We start from the raw sequence: 19845 nt of genomic DNA on the forward strand, positions 1-19845 counted from the left end.
ACAGGGGAAGCAGAACCTGAAAAAATTCAGTCTATTTAAATCTGCCCATCATAAGACATTTTTTTACTCCAACAAACAAATAGGAATGTCCTGGTTATCTCATTATTCCATGTTACCTGTTAACTCTAGTAACATTTTTAATTGACTGTGTAATTTCTTTAATTATGCAGTGATTTGTGCACATAGTTCTCTGTCTTCTGTGTGACCTTTATTTGCATGCAAAGTATTTGAAGTCATCCAGTAGTGGGCACTCTGTGCTTCCTTTCCTTCACACTGGCCTGCTGCTGAGAGAGAGGTCATTAAGGAAAGACTTTGAAAAAAATGGATTGCTTGGATGTGTGGTGACCATCTCTCAGTCTGTAATCGGAGACAGAAAATCTTGTTTGAGCAGTATTCCTGGTTTTTAGATGACCTCACAGCTATTGAAGAAACAGAGGAGCAACTGTATCCATTTCAGGACCACGGACAGAGCCCACTAGTCACAAAAGGAGAGTGGGGATTTTAGAAGTGGGATTACTAGACAGTGATTGCAGATGAATGAAAACGTCTACTTGGTGTTAGCATTGTCTTAACATGTCCTTTCTCTTGCAATTACGTCGGAAGACTGGGATAAAATTGTTATGAACAGTGAATACTAGCAGGCCCTCTCTGCTTCCATCTAAAAATCTGAAGACTGACCTCGTTTTAACCACGTTATCTCAACACAGGATTATCTGCTTCGCTGTTTTGTTCTACCTCCTTTCTGGACTATTTAGCACATTTGATTTTCAAACATATTTGAGATTATTTTGATCGAGGGAGAAAAGGAAACCAAAAAAGGCAGAAGCATCAAAATCAACTACAAAGCACTTTAGGACACTTTGAGACTGCATTGCTGTGTAGAAGCGTGAGGATGTTGTAAAGCACGCCATGTGTAGAGGCGAAACTGCTCTGGCTCCAGCTGTGACATAAAGCTTTTTTGTGTGTCGAGGTGAAGAGTGAGCAGGAAAGCGTCTCAGCAGGAAGCTGCCGGCACACTGAGAAACATATTCAGCTAGTAATGAGGAGAAACCTTAAAACAGTAATGCAAAATGGGAATGAGACATCTCACTGTTTAAATAATTAGAAAAAAATCCCAATGAACACACAACAAAAGAGGTTTTACTTTTGCTCACTGTGAAAGCTTGGTTTATAAAAGACAGACCTTTAGTTTAGACTGCCTTATTTTTTGCGCCACAGCTGTGGAGTGTTTTAAAGCAAAGGGACATCTTTTTGGTTTTTTTCCTTCTAAGTGGAAACCTTTAAATGTCAAAACAGTGTTGATCTGTAAAGCTGGGTTTGTTTTAGGTTTCTGCTAAGAGTTTTGGATTGGTAAGTTGAAATCCTGAGACTATATCCTTTTCCAAAATAAAAGTTATAGGTTATAAAAAGTGTTCCTTTTGTGGCCATGTTTAGTTACTTTTATGGGGTCCAACATGCTGCTATAGTTGTTAGATCCAGTAAAAAAAAACCAACAACTATAAAAGCTTTATTGAGAGATTTGTTTTACAGGAACCAGAACAGACAGAACCCTTGAAGAGAAGAAGGGGTTATACTGAAACAGAAAAAAAACATAATAAATAGGAAAATGAAAATGAAGTTTCAATTAGTTTCCGACTTAATTTTGCTGACTCAACATTGGTTCATTGCCAGATGGTGCAGGTTTCTGCAATGACTTTTTGGATAGTCCAACATCTTGAAGTGGGATTAAGGAAAGACATTGAACCCTGTATTGAATTTAGTCCAGTTACTTGTTTGAGAGCAGAAAAGAAAGCATTTCAGTCTTGTTTTTTTTTATCCTAATAAAAGCCTCCTTTGGTTTTAAATTGATTTGGCTGGTCAACAAGACTTGAAAGGTTCTATTTAAATTCAGCACATTCGCCACACAAAACAGCCCGCTCCTCTGCGAAAGCTCAGACTCAAAATGAATGGAAACAAAAATGGAGAGCGTTCAAAGAGAAACTCTGAAGGGCCTTCAGAATCCTTTAGAACCAAATTCTCACTCTTTGGAAATAAAAAATGTGAAAGAACCGAGGCTCAAGATGTACTCATCTCACCTAAAGAATACATCATGCATTCACTATGTACTCTTTAGGTTAAACCAGGCTATGCTTATAGTTCAACATATATTGAACTCATAGTTTAAAAGAGAAGTAACTTCAGAATACTTGATTCAATTTTGAATAAACTAAACTAAAGTTTAGATCCATTTATAATTTGATTATAAATATTTTTTCTTACAATTTTGTTTGATTATAAAAAACAGTTTTTCACATGACTGCTCTTACAAAAGTAAAGCTTTCATTATTACTATCTTAAATTCTTACAAAAACACATTAAAGTAGCTTTTCTTCAATAATATAAATAATTTCTAAATCAATTATTGGATTATTTTTGGCAAAATCCTACTTATTTTGTAATCAACAAATAACTGCCACATCTGAAGCTGCTTCATGTCAGCATCTTATAACATTTAGATTCCATGTAAAATTCTGAAGGCAGAATACTTAAAGGCACAATCAGAGTGGGAAAAGATGGATCACTACTTCAGGAGTGCAGACATTAACGGTCACGAATCGACGACGCTAATGAAGGGGATTTAAAAACAGAGAAAAACGATGGAAGGACGGACCAGCGATGGAGAGAGATGAAGGTTAGAGAGATGGAGTACAAGATTGAGACAGTGTCACTCGCAGAGTAAGAATGGAAGAGAGTGGGCGTGCACAGCAGAGCTGTACGAGCACTGCAGTACTTTGCAGTGCCCAGCCCCCGCTGCGTTCTCTGTTCGCCATCCGGTGCCATGGACCGAATAGACCCCTGCAGCTGCAGCAGCGGCAGTGGCGGTGGCAGCGGTCTGCAGCACACAGGACTGCCTGCTGATGAACAGGAACCTCACAAAGAGCTTCTGACCCTCTATTGTGCTCCACGGACATCAGATGCTGCACAGAATTTTAAAGGAGGACTGATGGAAAATGCAGGGAATTGTAAAGCTACCTATTGTTGTGCAGAGAATGGTCCCAATGAATGCTTTTCCTGCTTTTTTAGCCCGTCCCACCTTTTCCAGCCTTTTTGTTCCTCATTAGGGACATCTGGCTTTCTGTTTGCATGATGCTTCAGAGGTTGCATCTTTGCAAACACACGGCAGCGCTTTATTGAGTTTACTGAAATGCCAACAATAGACAGGCAAACAGGATGAAGGTCTATGAGACAGAAAGAAAGACGACATCCAGCGAAGAACTGTTTAGACCGCCATTAGATCAGGGAAGTGAGGGAAGGGCAAATTAGGAATCCACTTTAAAGTAAAGGCAGCATGCTCACAATGTGGGATTCATTAAACAGCTCTTGTCAGGAGAAGTAATACCCGCACTGTCACGCACAATCTCATGAACACAGACATGAAAGGAAGGGGAACAGCTCAAGGAAACTAAGATGAAGCTTGTTTCTGCTTCCATACACACTTGCTTCCACTCACTGTGTGCCTGGGGGGAGTTTGTGTGTGTGTGTGTGTGTGTGTGAGTGTGGGGAGGGGGGTTGTGGCTGGAGAGCTTCCCCTTGTGTTCTCTGGCTTCCCTGTGCTTTGCTGATGTAGCAGATTCAGTTTGCTTAGTGTGTGCCTCCCGTGACAGAGTCCGCTCCTGTCTCTTACTGCTGAGTGGCTGAATCAATGACGCGTCGGCAGACAGGTGTTAAGCATGGAAGCGTGTGTTTGGATCACACAGCCTGCACCAGCCTTTTTGGAACTGACTCAGCTTGTTGGTCACACTGCAACTCAGGATAAAAATAACTGCTGGATTGGACTTGGATTGCACGCTGCAAAAACATCAAAAGGTTGCAACCAAATGGACGTCGTGGCAGGCAGGCAGTGGCGGTGTGTGACAGAGGAGTGGGAAGCAAGCAGGAGGGCTTTGTGGTGCGAGTGAGCTGCAGTGGGGATTTAGAGTGCTGCATTGAGCTGCATAATTAATGTTAAGGGGGCGGAGCTAAAGGCAGGGATAACTCGCCAAGCCGCTGCAACATAGTTGGAAAGGAGGTGGATCTTCACTGAAACCTGCTTCTTATAGGAGGCAGGCAGAGACTTGAATGTAGTGCGATACAGAAAATGGGGGTATAGCCCTTCTCTTCCTCTCCCATCTGCCCCCTCTGCCCTCTTGGTCAGCTGAGCTGCCTCCAGCAGCCAAATGGCTTAGTTCTCTATTCTTCAAATTGTCCAATTTGCATTGAGAAGCCCTCCTCTGTGACGTGGTGTCATTCTCATCCAGTCTGTCTGAATAAGAATGCAAAGTAGCAAAGTAGGAGGGGGGAGTTGCATTATTCTGCAGGATGAAGATATATTTAGTCAGCTTTTTTTTTTTTTTTCAAAAGACAGTTTTTTTACAACATGGCTGGCTTTACTCCTCATGCAAGGATGTGCATTCTCACAGACAATCTGCTGTTGGGCTTTTTGCCGTCTGCCTCTATGTCCTCATCAATTCTAATTCCAAGCCGTTTTAGCTCGCACACTAAGTACCTGCCAAATATTCATTCATTGATAAGGAGGCGGAACAGAAGACCTCTGGCCTTGAAGGTGTCCTTGTGGAGGAAGCTTAAACCCCACGCTCTCCCCTGATTCTGTGTGACTTTACAGAAATGTGAGTCACTTACCAAGTTATTTTGGATTAAGCTATCTTGGCAGACTGGATGTAAAATGCAAAAAATAAAATAATTCATGCACACGTGTCTGCACCCCCACCCCACTTTTGTTCTCCCAGATCTCATGAATCTGTTTAGCTCTCCTGTCACCAGGACAATATTTATTATCCACTGACTGCATCCTCACCACACTGTTCTGCTCGGCTTCCTCAGCCTTCCTGTCTTCACTCCCTCACAGCCAATCTTTGCAGACTTGGAGAATGAAATGCAAAGATGCTGTCAGCGTTGGAAAAACTGGGTGAGGTGTCTCTTCTCAGAGCTTGCTGCAGAGATCTGTCCCTGTCAGTAGAGTTAAGGGATGGCAAAGGAAGCTTTGACATGTTGGCTCTGAGCTTCTTCACTCACGCAGCAAAAAACATAGATTAGAAAAAAATCTTAAAATTTAAAGCATATTGAAAAAGTTTGCTTTGAATAAGCAAAAAAGAAAAATGTTCTTACAAATAATTCTTATTTTAAAAAAGAAATTCTTGTCACTAAGACTGCAGTCACAGTGACCCAAATGGAAGTTGATCAGCAAATTTGGCAGGTGGTTGCAAGGCAACATTTGTAATCAGGAGGTGGCAGTCATGGGGGTTATGAGAAAAAGTTAAAGTTTTATGGAAACTGTATGATTTTTTGACATCGGTCAGGTCACATTTGTAGGCCGTGCGGTGGCAGTCCAGTGACACGTGGGTGGCAGGAAGCCAGCAACGCAATAATTGACTGAGGGGAGGGTCTCCAAGGTTCCCCAAATTGTCTCATGATTGGCCGATTTCAGACTATCACCCTCCAGCCACCCCCCGGTTGCTGTCGCACTCCGAGCACTTGACAAGGGCTGTTGACATAGGCCAGTGGCCCAGTGATGACCAGACGGCAATCTGGCAATCCCGGCCACCATGGGACCGAATGACGAGATGGCATTGATGCTGCACAAAACCCATCATGGCGTTAATAGCACCACAGCAACTCCAAGACATGCGTCTTGACGAATTGCGGTTGATGCTGAGAAGAATACAAAGAAGGCAAAACATTGTGCTTGCTTCGCTACTCATAGAAGAAGAGCAACGCGCACAAGAAAGGCGAAGAAGAATTTGGGTGACGCCGTAGTTGCAGTGCAGGGGGTGTGCGTTTGTGCATATATATATATATATATATATATATATATATATATATATATATATATATCACAATACATGTTTTCTTAAACTAAGATTATTTTGCTATTGAAAAACTGTCTTGAAAAAAATATTTTATATATTTAAATAGGACAATTTTTCTTGAAACAAGGATGTTTTTATCTTTTTTAAGATTCAGTTTTTTCCATCTCCTGCTAAAGAAAAGTGTTCGTGGATTTACAGAAATTTTATCAGACCACAATTGTACTTTGACATTGGAGCCCCACATCCATGATCCATTAAGTTCCACCTTGAACTTGAAATTATATCATCATTTTTTAATAAATTTCTCCTAATCTCAACTTTTCGAAATCAGTCTTTAAAATGCAGTTCTTTTTTTTTTTTTCTCTTTATCTATGTGGTTGGACAAGCTAATGTTTTTTCATTAAGATTAACAATGGAAAGCTTAAGAGGTCTCTTAACTGTTGAGGCGTTTTCTGTTTTTCTCTTCATTCCCAAGGGACCCAGCAGTGTGAGAGCTGAGTTGCCAATTTTCACTGTTGCCAAGAGAAAATCTGACCATCTGACACAAAAAAGCTTGGAGCGGTGCAACCAACAGAGGAAAAGCAAGGAAATGCGATTTTTTTTTTCTTTTCCAAGCAAAGCCAATTCTGTTTTTTCTGAAAAAAACTGTTGAAAAAAACTGACAGAAATTTGTGAAAAATGTTGAAACCACAGGCTTTGGAGGAACTTTGAAACCCTCTTGTTGTGTGTAGGTGTCTGTGTGTTTGTTTTAGATCAGGTGAACATCTTCATTGGAAGTTTAGAGGCGCATTTTTATCTGTCAGCAGGTTTTTGAAATGGGTCTTTGACCTTTTCACATCTTTGTAGGAGGAAACAATCGGAATCAACAACATTCTGAGGTTTATTAGATAACAACAGAATAAAAAAAAAGAAAGATCCAAAAGTTCCTAAATTTAAAGTTAGTTTTCTGGTATAGAAAAATTCATAGTTTTTTGGTAGACAGAGATCTTCTCTATTCTAACGAGATTATTGACTTGACCGCAGACGTGTGGGTTCATCCAAGAGCATCATGGGCAAGTGCAAAGTCTATTACATCCAATAATAATCCTAGTAATGGCTGAGCCTTTCAAGAGGAACAAGACAGCCATTGTATTATATTGATCAAAATAATTACTCCCATCCTTTCCTCCTGTCTCTAACCATCTCACATCATTGTCATTGCAATTTTCGCTGTCAGTTGAAGTTTTGTTAGTCGGTGCCAAAAAAAAAAAAAAAAAGAATAAAATCCAATGTAAAGACCAGGATTAACCAAATTTGGGGCTTTTTGCTGTGTTAGTCTTCAGGGGCCTGCATCAGCGGATGTACAACATCTGACAGCTCAGAAGGAAACAGAAGTAAACAGAAAAGAGGGAAACATGAAAGGGCTTCAGCAGTTTCCACCTGCGTGCTGGAGGGTTCTGCCTTCCAAATGAAAGTGCTTTGTTTCGGCTTTTAGATGTCTGGGTTTTTGTTTTAAACAGCCAACAAAAGCTGCATACTGTTACCTTCGTTCAAGCAGCCACTTCAAATAAAAGTCTATGGAAATGTTTCGGGCTTCCATGTTCAAAACTCTTGCATTCACGCGTAGCTACGCAAGTTTTTACGACTGTTTTTGGAGTCCATGTACAAAATGCGCGGCCATCGAACGTGTGTTGCAAGTAAAATATTTTGACCAATCAGGGTCTCCGTTTTGGTAGTGACTTATGGATGGCGTCCCTTTTAAATCACGGAAGCGCCAACCGTTTAAAAAATTGATCATGGAGGGGAAATGAATAATTCCTTGGAGCAGGATTTGCGTGATTTTCACTGCTCTCTTCCAAGCCTCCTCCAACTGTAGGTGGTGCTAGTAAACAGTAGAAAAAGAAGAAGAAGCCTCTCTCTGCTTGTCCAGTGTGAGCACCAAGAACTATATGCCTGTTCAAGAACCCACTTTTAGCGCGTTCAGGGTGTTTAGCGTGTTCTTGAACGCGTGAGTGTGTGGAGGCAACTACTTATACAATTATCATCTCCATCAGATCACCCTAACTCTGAGTAGAACAAATAATAAGACACGTTTTGCATTGGTTAATTTTTATTCAATTTCTTCAATCAAATCCTTTGACAGTAACTGACATTCTCTTTTTTATAATTTTTTTTCATTTTAAGTTTCTCTAAATCTTCAATCCCATATTCTTTTTATGATCATTATTTATCACTCCAAGCCAGCAGTTTTTTCCGCATCTATTTTCTGACATGGAGTGATGTACAGCTCGGTGCTTTGCTTGCTGTTACATAAATTTGAGGACTGTAGAGGCTTTTCGATGCTGTGCAGGATGTTGTTTATCTAGGACACGTCTGGCTTGTGCCCCTTCACTGGGGGGTGTTTCTAAAATATTCTCGAAGCACTTCATTTTTAAGTTTTCTTTTGTTCCTTACACTTCTAAAAATGACACAAATGCAGTAAACAGCATTTAGCAAAATATTTGGCTTTAAAGTAGAGTAAAAAAGAGAAAATGAAGTAAGAAGCATATATTTCCTTAGATGATTTAATACCAATGTTTACTAAAATATTGGGATTAAGTTTTGAGCCTTTGAAGTCAACTCTGTTTTATTAGTTAGACTAAATATCCTCCCTCAAATTATAAGGTTGGTTTAAGTGTAAAGCCCAGAACTGAGAAAAATCTGTTTGTTGCAAAAAGTGACCGACCTCTCAGCCTCGCTTTTACTCAGCTGGTATTCCAGTTGTGTGACCCCACGATGGCTGGCTTTCTTCTGTGCTTCAGCTCCAAAAGAAATGAATGGACCTCCGGTGGCTTGATTGCTCGGCTCTCAATCTCACAGCACACAGAAGCTGTGAAGTACAGAGTAATTCATATCAGCACTGAAACTGACAGTTTCTCTTTATCTGGCTTTTGGCATGTGGATGAAAATAAAGTCTGAATCTCTTTCTGCTAAGTTTTTGCAGGCTCAACATTTTCATATTACAATTAGGAAAAAAAAACAGGAATTAAGAAAGGGGAGTTAAATCAGCCACAATGAAAGTTAAACTGTATAATACACAGCCGAGCATTTTTAGATAAACTACCAGTTACTGCTTGTGGGACACAACACTAATGCATTACACCACACTAATGCATTACACCAGTGTTTTTCAATCTTTTTTGAGCCACGGCACACTTTGACCTTGACAATGTGGATTTTTTGGATGCAATTTTGGATGCACACCAGCATCCAAAAGAAAAAAGAAAAAAAGGAGAAACTCATAGTCTGTATTGATCTACAGCCCCTCCTCAATCTCACATGCATTTTTGTGATAATTGTGGCAGAAAAAGCTGGAAGCTGCAGCTGTTTCTTTTCTTCTAAAAGATGTAATAAAAGTTAAGTTAAAAGATTTAAAAACTGGTTTATGTGTGTTCATTGTTATTTCAAGATGTTTAAGAGGAGAGGCTCATTGTGCACTGAGACGCTGTCACTTCAACCCAATGGATCATGGGAGATGCAGTGCAAACAATCGCCGAACGCAGACAGAATAGCGTCTCTGAGCTTCACGGTTTTGTTCACTTTTTCCACGGTCTTTTACCGGAAAGCTACACTGCTAAAGACGAGCTTAAGCTGGTATTTTTGTTAGAACTGAGCGACTTTATGAGCAGAATCGGAACAAGGAAGTGCGGACTTTAACCACTTCTGATTGGTCAGACTGATGACGTGTGATTAAGCCTCCAAGAATGATTGGTGGAGGCAGTTAAAGGGGCGGGACTTTTCAAAAACAGCTTTAGCTGCAGCTAAATCGCAGTACCGTCATTCTTATCAAAATGTCTTTAATAAAATTAAATAAACACAAAGAAAAAAGTATTTTACTATCTTTCATATTCATAACAACTCAGTGTTGTATCAGTGCCTGTTTGGATGAATAAAGAGCTGAAATCCTCGAGATGGGAAATGTTTTTAGATCAGTTAATGAGGGCAATTTCCCACCTGACCATCTCCCACGGCACACTAGTGTGCTGCGGCACATTGGTTGAAAAACACTGCATTACACATTCCAATAGATAGAAAATACATATCATAATGCATTTTTCTGGTTACAATTTGCATAGGGATTGGGTGTTTTAGGGAATATGCTAACGTGTAGCAGTGTCGGACTGTGCTTTTTATCTATTTCTAGCAAGATGGGAGTTAGCATAGTCACAATAACATTTGTTTTAGTTCTATCAGTCTGTTTCTTTTTGTATTGCAAACAGGGTTGGGAGTTACAGGTGTTATGAATACGCTAACGCTACTAATGTGGCTAACATGCAGCTTGTTACAAACAAGTTCTAGGGTTACTGTGAGCGCAGTTATTAAAGTCTGACTGACGGACGGAATTATTTCTGACTCTTTTGTGTCGCTTAATGCTCCTTATAGTCCGTGCGCCTCATATAAGACATAAGCAAAAACAAAACATTCATCTATGGTCCGCCTTATAATCTGGTGCATCCTATAGTGCAGAAAATAAGGTAAATGAAATCTAGAATTTCCAATTATCCATTTAATGTTTGACTGTAACAGAGACTGGGGTTCGGAGAAAACAAGAAACAACATAGACAGAAAGAAATTATGCAAACTCCAAACAAAAGCTTTCAGCTGAGATCTGAACCAGGAACACCTTGAGGTGACGAAACTTAACACCAAGCAATTATGAAACTGTTTAGCATTTTTGTGTCTTTACATAGCTAAACAAGAGGAACTATTGTCAACACAGATTAGGTTGAAAGTTGATGTTTGGTTATATTTTTGGTGTTTTTCAGTTTTCTAAATTAATAAAAAATCTTTAAATGCTATGAATATTAGTGAGAACTCCTGTCATGCCTCTCTGGGTACAAAACTGGTGTTAAACTATATGTTTTTAGTAAAAGAGACTGAAACATGAAACACTAGGACTAAATAGGAGCGATGTAGGGAAACCCTTCACATCTTCACAATATATGAAGTTGAAGAACAAATCTTTATATATCAGCTGGTGCTTGAAAAAGAATTAGAATGACTTAGGACAGATTTGCAGAAAATCTACGATAATATAATATTTAATCTGAAAGCATAACCGAATTAAGCTAGAAAAAACAAAGCAAGAAATGTACACTTAAGTTTGAAATGTTCAGTTTAATCTGTTTTTGACAGATTTTCAGGTTCTGCAAAAGCAAAACCACTTAGTCAGGTCTTATTCAGTATGCCTTTCACCTTAAACGATATTTTTCCCGGTATAAAGTGGATGGATAGAAGATGTTGTCACCTCGACTCTCAAATAAAGCAGCTCATTTAAAAAGTCTTTATGCACGATTATGTAAGATTTATAGTCTTCTAGCTCAGTGCTTGTTATTTAGCTTTATCAAGAGCATGAGCACCTTTGTGCATGTTTTTGTTGTTGTAAGACATTATGTTTTAATGTTTTGCTGGTTTTCTTAAATAAACTGTTTCATTTACAGTGTAGTTTGTGAATTTACTGAGATTGTTCGCACTTGTCAGCTTCACAGCACTTTCTAGGACACAAAAAGGGGAGATTCCATGTATGTATTTGTGTTTTTTTAAGTTCTGTTTAAGTACAGATTACTAAGGCTGAGTTTCGTTGCCAAAATGTTAAACCTATTTGATTTCAATCCACCCTAAACTTATGATTCAGCTTGATTTGATGTTACATATATTTATTTCATTTTTTAAATTTCTGTCAAAATCAACAGTATTTGTTCATAAAAAAATATTTTTGTTACAGCTAATGGAATAAAATGTAGGTGGTGCTTTCACGAAAGAAATAATACATTCTTACAATAAAACCTCACTTAAAAACAGCATTTAATAACTTTAAAGAATAAATTTATACTTAGATTTTCCAAATAAAGAACAATTTGACATTTACTACTCACTTTTTTAACCTTGTCCAAATGATGATGTTATTTAGTGCTTTTGGATTCAAACAAATCTAATCTGAGATCATTTTTAAGTCAGTTTTTCACAGTTAATTCATTTTGTGTCAAAAACTTTTAGTTTCTGTACTGTAACTTGGCTGTCTATATGCCCTATTCTTCTCTAAGAAGAGCGTCTAGAAGAAGAAGAAGCAGCTCTTTTTCTTGACTCATCTGCTGCTGACAGAAGACAGCAGTTCTGCTTCTTTACTCTCATCTGAAAGGCACTGCCATTTATTTATTTATTTTTTGAAGAAAACTTTTCCTAAAGTCTGGCAAAAGCTCCAACATTGCTAACATTTATGTCCTACACGGCACCTCATACAAAGTGGGCTGCTGTCAGGCGGCGTGAGAATCTGCTGCTCGTATTTACATTATATAATATATGGTATAGTAGAGTAATGCTATGCAAGCCAGAGGCAAGAAGGTTGTTTAAAATGATAGTTGTTGAGGTAAAATTAAGTGAAGGGGAAGAAAAACGGAACAAAATAAATTGGAATAAAACTAAAAAATATAGTGCCAGAGTGTGGCAAACCTAAAAAATCTGTAAAGAAAAGACATCATAAAAATCATCCTCATAACTAAATTAACACACAAAGACAGAACAACAAAAATTTGTGAGAGGAGTTGGCAAACAGAGTCCTTTCCTTCCTCATGTCTGCCTCCTCAGCTGCCAGATAGTGTTTGTCTTCAATTTCCTCTCGCTTTATTCACAGTTGCTACGCCTTCCCTTGGTGCAAACAGCAGGCAGCTCTCCATCAGGTGCAAAAAACATGCTCATACAGAGAAAAGTCAGTGTGTAGTGAAGTTTCCCCTCTTTTTTTGCACTACTGTCATTGTTAGTGAAATGTTGTTGAATTATCTTTAGATTGGTGAAAATTTGTTTTATTTTCTACTAATGATGGGGACTTGGACTATGTCATACTTAAGTTTCATGTGCAGAGACTTGAGGTTTAGGACTTGTGACTTGTTTGTTTCTTTATTTCTTTTAGCTTAAGCCTCTTTACAGTGATTTTTCTTTAGGGATGCAGAACCACCTACTGCTTGTTTGTCTTCATTTACTTTTTTATTTATCTCAAAATGATAGAAAAAAACATAAACATTATAAAAATAGATACAAAAACCTTTACAACCTTTCAGCATATCTCATGAGGGATCACTACAGCAAGTCAACTTTCATTAAGTCGCAGAGATTTTTACACCGCATGCCCTTCCTGACACAACCCTGTATTTTAAGGGTTTAATTTTATTTTAAGGTTTGCATGAAGATTATGGTGATTTTGCTTTGAGGATGCAAAAAGGATGCTTGTTGTTCTGTCCTCATAAGTCATTTTAAGTAATTTGATGATAATTTGCAATGGAAAAAAGTTTTCAACTCTTAAATTAAGTTTTAGATCTGTTGCTTGACTAAACAAGACATGAGTTGTGGCTTGGATTTGTCACCAAAGATTCAAAATTGACCTGCACTTCAATGCAAAGACTTGTGAGCAATTTTTTAAAATTGTATTTTTACAAGGATACTTGAGATTATGTTTGATGACAACGGTTCTGTGGCTTCAAAAGTGTCTCAGTTCATTAAATGATCACTGAAAAATGGAGTTTCCCAATGAAACAAAAGCCCAAAGCTACATTCACATCGGACATGTGGCACACGTTCAAGACCACCATAGACTGAACACGCGTGTGTTTAGCATATGGTGTTCACACTGGATAAGCAGGGAGGGGCTTCTTCTTTTCTTTTCCACTGTTTACTAGCGCATGTCCACCAGCTGCAGTTGGAAGAGGCTTGGTGTGAAATGTTTAAGGGGTGCAAATCTTACCCCAGGCTTTTTTTTCACAGCTTTGTTCTGGTACATTAAAAACGATATTGAATTCTGGCTGGGCACAATCCACAATTATTTATTTCTCCTTCATGATCAGTTTTCAAATGGTTGGCACTTCTGTGTATTGCAAGGGGTGCAACCCATGCATCACTGCCAAATCCAAGTCCCTGATTAGTCAAATTTAGACTTGGTTTAACTTTCAACGCACATTCAATGGATGCACATTTTGTAAGTATGGAGCCTGAAAACAATCAATGAAACTTGTGATGCTTGAACGGAAGAGTTTTGAACGTGGAAGCCTGAAATGCACATTTACACTTGTTTACACAGACTTTTGATTGAAAGTGGTCGCTTGAACATTGCTGAAGAAACTTAGGTTGACACTTATGATAGTCAGTTAACCATGGACTAAAATATTAGTATAAGTAAGTAAGGATGACAATTTGGAAAGTGTTCTTTTATTTTTGCAAAAATGCTTAGCCCTCTATTCTGCAAGAGGAACCCAAAGCTTTAGGAAGTAAAGGAAATATTGGAAAAAAACTCTTTGACCCTGAAAAGAAAAGCTTTGCTCTATTCCTTAGAAGTTTTGGCCTTGAAACATTGATGAGAGGAAAAACACTTGAAGATAATAGACTGAACAGTCTTGGTTTTGGGGGGCGAAACACTTTTCATGGGTTGTGTTTTTTTTTAATACTTTTTAATTGGTTTAGCACGGCAGTCAAATACATATTTCCATTTCACCCACTGATGTTAGATTTTGTCGCTGCTTTTGAAGAAAATCTATTTTTTCCCAAACTCTCATATCTATCACCGACAGTGTAAATCAACTAGGACTTGCAGATCAATGCTGCACTGTACTCTTTTGCACACAGCAACTGATGGCTTTGACATGCAGCAAATGGTGTCCTATACAGTGATTTACGGCTGCATCGCCAGGGGGGGTGCATTGCTTTTTGTGAGCCTTTCTTCTGCTGAATAATTGATAGAAAACTGTCAGTTGGCTGTGTACGATTTCACATATTGCCACTTGAGTGGATAGATGAGGGATCTAGTAAGTGTTTCTTCAGGGCTGTCTGGTTTTTAATTGTTGGAGCGCCGGCTCAGCCGGCATCTGTTGAGATGCAGTAAACAGCAGAAATGATCTCCAGCTTTAGAGTCAGATCTGTTTTAATGCCGCCCGCTTATGTCTACAGGCTGCATTAGTTTAGCACAAACAAGGTTTGATGTGTTGGAAAGTAACAAGGTGACACAGTGCGTCCCGGTTTCATACCACTACTGAACAATATTATGGTAAATTCTACCTATTTGCGTTAAAATACATAGGATACAGTATAAAATTGTTCCAAAATGAAAGGTTTGTTTTACCGCCAGCTATTCAGCTCCTTTTGGAGGATTTATGGAAGGCCTAGACTGCAACTCAAAGGCAAAGTGCTGTAACATCCACCTGCCAAAGGTAAAAACAGTGTTTTCTTGCCAGCTTGTACTGTCTCTGTAAATGGTAGGATGAGTTTGTCAAAGCTCATATTTAGATACTTTCTTGATTCTATTGTAGGAAAAGTTTAAAAAAAAAGTTTCTTGGCACAGTTTGATAATAATTTATCTAATACTTTGTGAAGACCTAAATGAAATCCTTTAATGATGACTTGCATAAGTTATTCTCCATCTGCCCCTTCTGTGTTTTGTGTTCAAATAGAATTTTTTAATTGGGTTACTTTTATTCATGCCCAGTTAACTTTAATAGTACAGATTAAAATATATATATAACAACAACCCATCTTAAGCTACAGACACACCCTAAACCCAAAAACATCCAAAACGTGCATTCTTAAACGGAAATTTAGCCATGGTGTTCAAACTGGACCAGCAGGGAGGACCTTCTTCATTTACCTATGCATACGTTACTACCAAATCCAAGCCCCCGATTGGTTAAAGTTTGACCTGGTTTGACTTGCATCTTGCGTTAGGTGGCAGTGAATGTTGTACACAGAGCCCAAAAATGGTCGTAAAAACTCGCTAGCTACATGTGAATGCCAGAGTTTTGAACGCAGAAGCCTAGAAATGTGTGTTCATGCCTTTACACATGCTTACATGCATGTAAACCTTTGAGTAAAAATTGATATAGGTTAATATCTATATGAATAAGAAAAGACAAAGGCAAAATCCTAATAGGAAATAGAATAATAAATATCACCATTTCATATTTGGTAAACAGATAAGCAAAAAAAAAAAAAAAAAATTGCCTTTGGGTTGTGTAAACCGACTTTACAAAAAAACAGACAATGGAAGAAGCCTGTTTGATCTAGAGATAATGCCTCAGGCTCACAGCAGCAAAAACACACCTAGGAGTAGCTGATCAACGGACCTGAGCTGAAGGAGAAGGAGAGAACACGTGAAGACACAAAAGGGAGTTTTAATGTCCAAGGTTTGAAGAAAACTATGGGAATTTTGAAACGGGGAGAGAAGTGAGGCCAGTACTGGAGAAGAGTGTTATCTCCTCCATGTTCTAGTTCAAACCAATCATGCATTGGTATTTTGTACAAACTAAAGATGCGTGGGGGGAGAACAGTGAACAAAGAGTTTCTGTATTCTAGCCGAGTTACTGTCTCAAAGTGAAGTTTAGTTCAACTCCAGACTCAAGGGAACTTGTCTTTTAATGTATTTTTACATTACTCACCATTAAACCAAGACCACAACCTTTTTTTTAAATATAAAAGATAATATGAGCTGCTCAGTTCCTCCTAAACGTTCTCCTTGAAGGCAGCACATATAGATGACTGTCATCAATGAACAACAGAAGTGCTTTCTGAGAATTAAAGAGCTGAGGCTAAAGGGCTAAACCCTGTGAAGAGACCTAAAAACAGATTGGAATACTCGTTAGCATGTTGAAAGGGCAAATTTGTAATGTTTTCTAGAAGTAAAAAAAAAGAGAAGCAGAAACAGAAGAACTCACTACTTACTCTTAGATCAGTGGCTGCAGCTGTGTGTATTAATGGTTTTTGGAAACGAAGCAGAGGCCGTTAATGTGCTTCGCCTTCCTAACACTACTTGAATCGAAGCAATAGTAAATATACAGTTGTTTAACCGCATATTCTTCTTTAAATAACATTACTTTGTATCTTATTGCTGTTAACCAGTTAAGGCTTTTTAGCTGCTCTGAACTTATAAGTGGAGAATTACTTTAGTGTTTATAACAGGCATCGATTTGTCTTGTTTTCTCTTTCCCTCCTGGAATTGATTGTTGATGCCACTCTCAGATTACAAGGTGATGTTAGGGCATGAGATAACAGCACTATCCAGCCACATGGACATTCCCATTTACATCCTCTTATCTTTGGAACATCGTCATTTTCAGCATTTTGCAAGTTCTTCAAGGATCCACTCCGATCATCCTTTAATCTAATGTCTTTTGATTATGATTTCTTAGATTTCAGCTAACATTTAAAAACCTGTGTTGTTTTCTGCAACATAGCTTCTGCAGAGCGGCAGAAGTTCATCTAAGATTTATAGTTGTTGGCACAGAGCAACCCCGCCACCTTTCCCGACAGTTTATGCCCTCTCCTGCTATAGCTTACAGCCCCTCAGATGAAGAGAACGAAGATGTACAGTACATGGATTTAGTCGTTTACAGGTGGATGCATCAGAATTGAGCAGAGCAGGGAGCTTATGGCCTGCCCAGCATATTTTTTTATATCAAAAATACAATCTTTTTCAAACTGCATTCATCTGCTCCTGATTCACAACAATCTGAATAAATAAATTTGCAGAAATATATTTATATATGTTCTCCATCATCATAAAAATGCCACAAGAACATGTTAAAAACACCAAAAACGTGTCGTTAAACCTGACGTAACTCGTGAAGTGTTTTATATTTTCTAAGTACATTTTGATGCAAGAAACCATTAAAAAGTTGAGCTGATGTCTCAATGAAGTAGAGATGTTTTAAAAAGCAGATGCCTACCTTTATTTCCCCTTCCCTGTGCAACTGAGTTTCAAAGGTCATTGTCTAATTAAGTTTTTAATGAGCACTTAATTGAAATAGACTCTCTGTCTATTTTACAGATGATCTCAGTTAAATATTGCGATGTTATTAGGTCAGATTTTCTCATCACGGGGGCGTTTTTCCTTCTTTGAAATGTAAGGGAAACGCATTGAGAGACATCAATATAGGGGACACTGACATTCTGTGTCTCAGAGAGACCTTTCTGGCTAAATGAGATTTGGAAGATCCTTACTGTGTTAATGTTGATTTCCACGGTTCCGGCTGAGTCAGCCGCAGACCTTTGTGAAGGACCTTTGCAAGGCAGAACACCAGGAGGCGTGGCCATCTTCTGGCGTATTCACCTTGATCTAAAGAGCAGCGTGATCAGGTTACATGTGGACTGATTGCTATTAATGTGCAACTTATTGTTGCGATAAACGTATAAAATGAACATTGGTGTCTTAACAGACTTAATTTTTTTATATGATTTTATCAAAGAATAGAAATAAAATGAGAAACATGAATGGAGATCTACTATACAATAATTCCCTGTATGTGCATGTGTAAGAGTTCTCCAGGCACTTCAGACTCCTCCCACAGTCTCAAAACACGTTAATTGGTTACACCAAATTGCTCCCTAGGTGTGTATGTGAGTGGCCCTGCAACAGACTAGCAGCCGGTTTAGGGTGTACCCCACCTTTGCCCTACAATGGCTGGGTTGGCTTCAGCAACCCTGTGACCTCAAAAGGGATACTGCGGGTTCTGAAGATGGATGGATGGAAACATCAGGAAAAACTTGTCAGGGGCCAAAAGGGATCAAAAGAAGCCAGCCAACATTACTAAAAGTTACTACAACAAGTAGGCTAGGGCGTATAAGCTATTCATGACCTTTGAGAACACAAAGTTGGCTTTTGGAAGGAGTGCAATAAAAACTCAAAAGTTGCTCTACTATTGAAGTGGTGACTGGTTCTGAGAATGTTTCTGAATTGTGAGGAAGCTGTTATAAAGACTTCTTTTGCTGCTAAGCAGGTAATGCCCATGATTTTGGTGAAATGTTCTACCTTGGGGGGATGACTGAAACCAGAAGAAGTTAAGACACAACTGAGAAGCTAAGACAGAACAAAGCAGGGGGCTGTTCCGAAATGACAGCAGAACATCTGGAGTTTGGTAACTCTCAGTTGCTTTGTGTTTTACTGGTTTTCTTGTAAATGCAGTACAGCCTGTTACTTTGTAATCTGCTGCTTTAACACTCACCGTTAAAGATGAAAAAAATAATCCCAATTAAAAAAAGTTAACTAATCTGAGAAGTGTTATATGATAACCCTTTAAGGTTTGCTGATGATCAGATGATCCCCTTCCAGTGCCAACCTTCAAGAACCTCTGAGGGTATAAAGCCTTAAACTCCCTTTTGTTTGTTCATTCGAGGCTCAACTTTGTGAAAAGGTTAAGTACTTACGCCACCATTGAGATAGTAACATTTGGGGCAGTTTGTTCTGGCCGACATGCTGAAATTTCTTTTTTTTCTGTGCACAGCGGATGTGAAAACAGCTCTGTTTGAATCATTCTGGACGCTACACAGCTCACCTTTGGATCAATTACCCCGCCTGAGATGAAAAGGCTGCAGGAGGCTTTTAATGATGCCTATAGGGTACTGTTAAAGTATCCCAACTGCATGTGCCATGCTTGTTTCTTAGGATGTGCTCAAACTTCAAGGTCCTGTGAATAATTAAGTGTGTAGTTTGATGAGTGTTTTAACATTCTTAGAAATTTCTATTTCGGAGGTGTTGGTAAATCTCTGTAAAAAGTGATGTTGGATTTCAGTTTTGTGAAGAAATCCCTGTATGTCTGCAGAAGTCCTGGACTGCAAGGATCATATTGTTTTCAAAATAATGATGATTCTTCAATTCTTCTTTCTTACAGCCCAAAAACTCACCAAATTGGCACATATCCTAATGAAAGTGACATTTTAACCCAGTGATCTCCCCCCCGCCTCTTTATGAGGGTCAAAAAATATTTCTAAATCCACTAACAAAACCAAAACTCATGGGTCGGTGATATCTAAAGGAAGTTTTTTTTAGAATGAAGGTGTGAAACAAAAGAAACAAAAAACCAAACACAGCCAAAGTTTTGCTGTTTTGATCTCAGGAGGAGGCTGTCATCTCGAACAAAATAAAAATCAACTTTAGTACCTTCTACAAAATCGAACTCCTCCAAGAGATTTTTATCTATCCTCTTCCAACATTGGGGAAAATTTTGGAATT

General features: G+C 38.6%; 1 protein-coding gene across 2 annotated transcripts in view; it reads left to right on the forward strand.

Annotated features, from left to right (window-relative positions):
* LOC101161806 (synaptotagmin-2) overlaps positions 1-19845 on the forward strand; it is a 71541-nt gene that overhangs the window by 1336 nt on the left and 50360 nt on the right. The window lies entirely within an intron of this gene.

This window comes from Oryzias latipes, chromosome 7 (genome assembly GCF_053564925.1).
Source record: "Oryzias latipes strain Hd-rR chromosome 7, Olatipes_Hd-rR_3.1".
Taxonomy (NCBI): Eukaryota; Metazoa; Chordata; class Actinopteri; order Beloniformes; family Adrianichthyidae; genus Oryzias; species Oryzias latipes.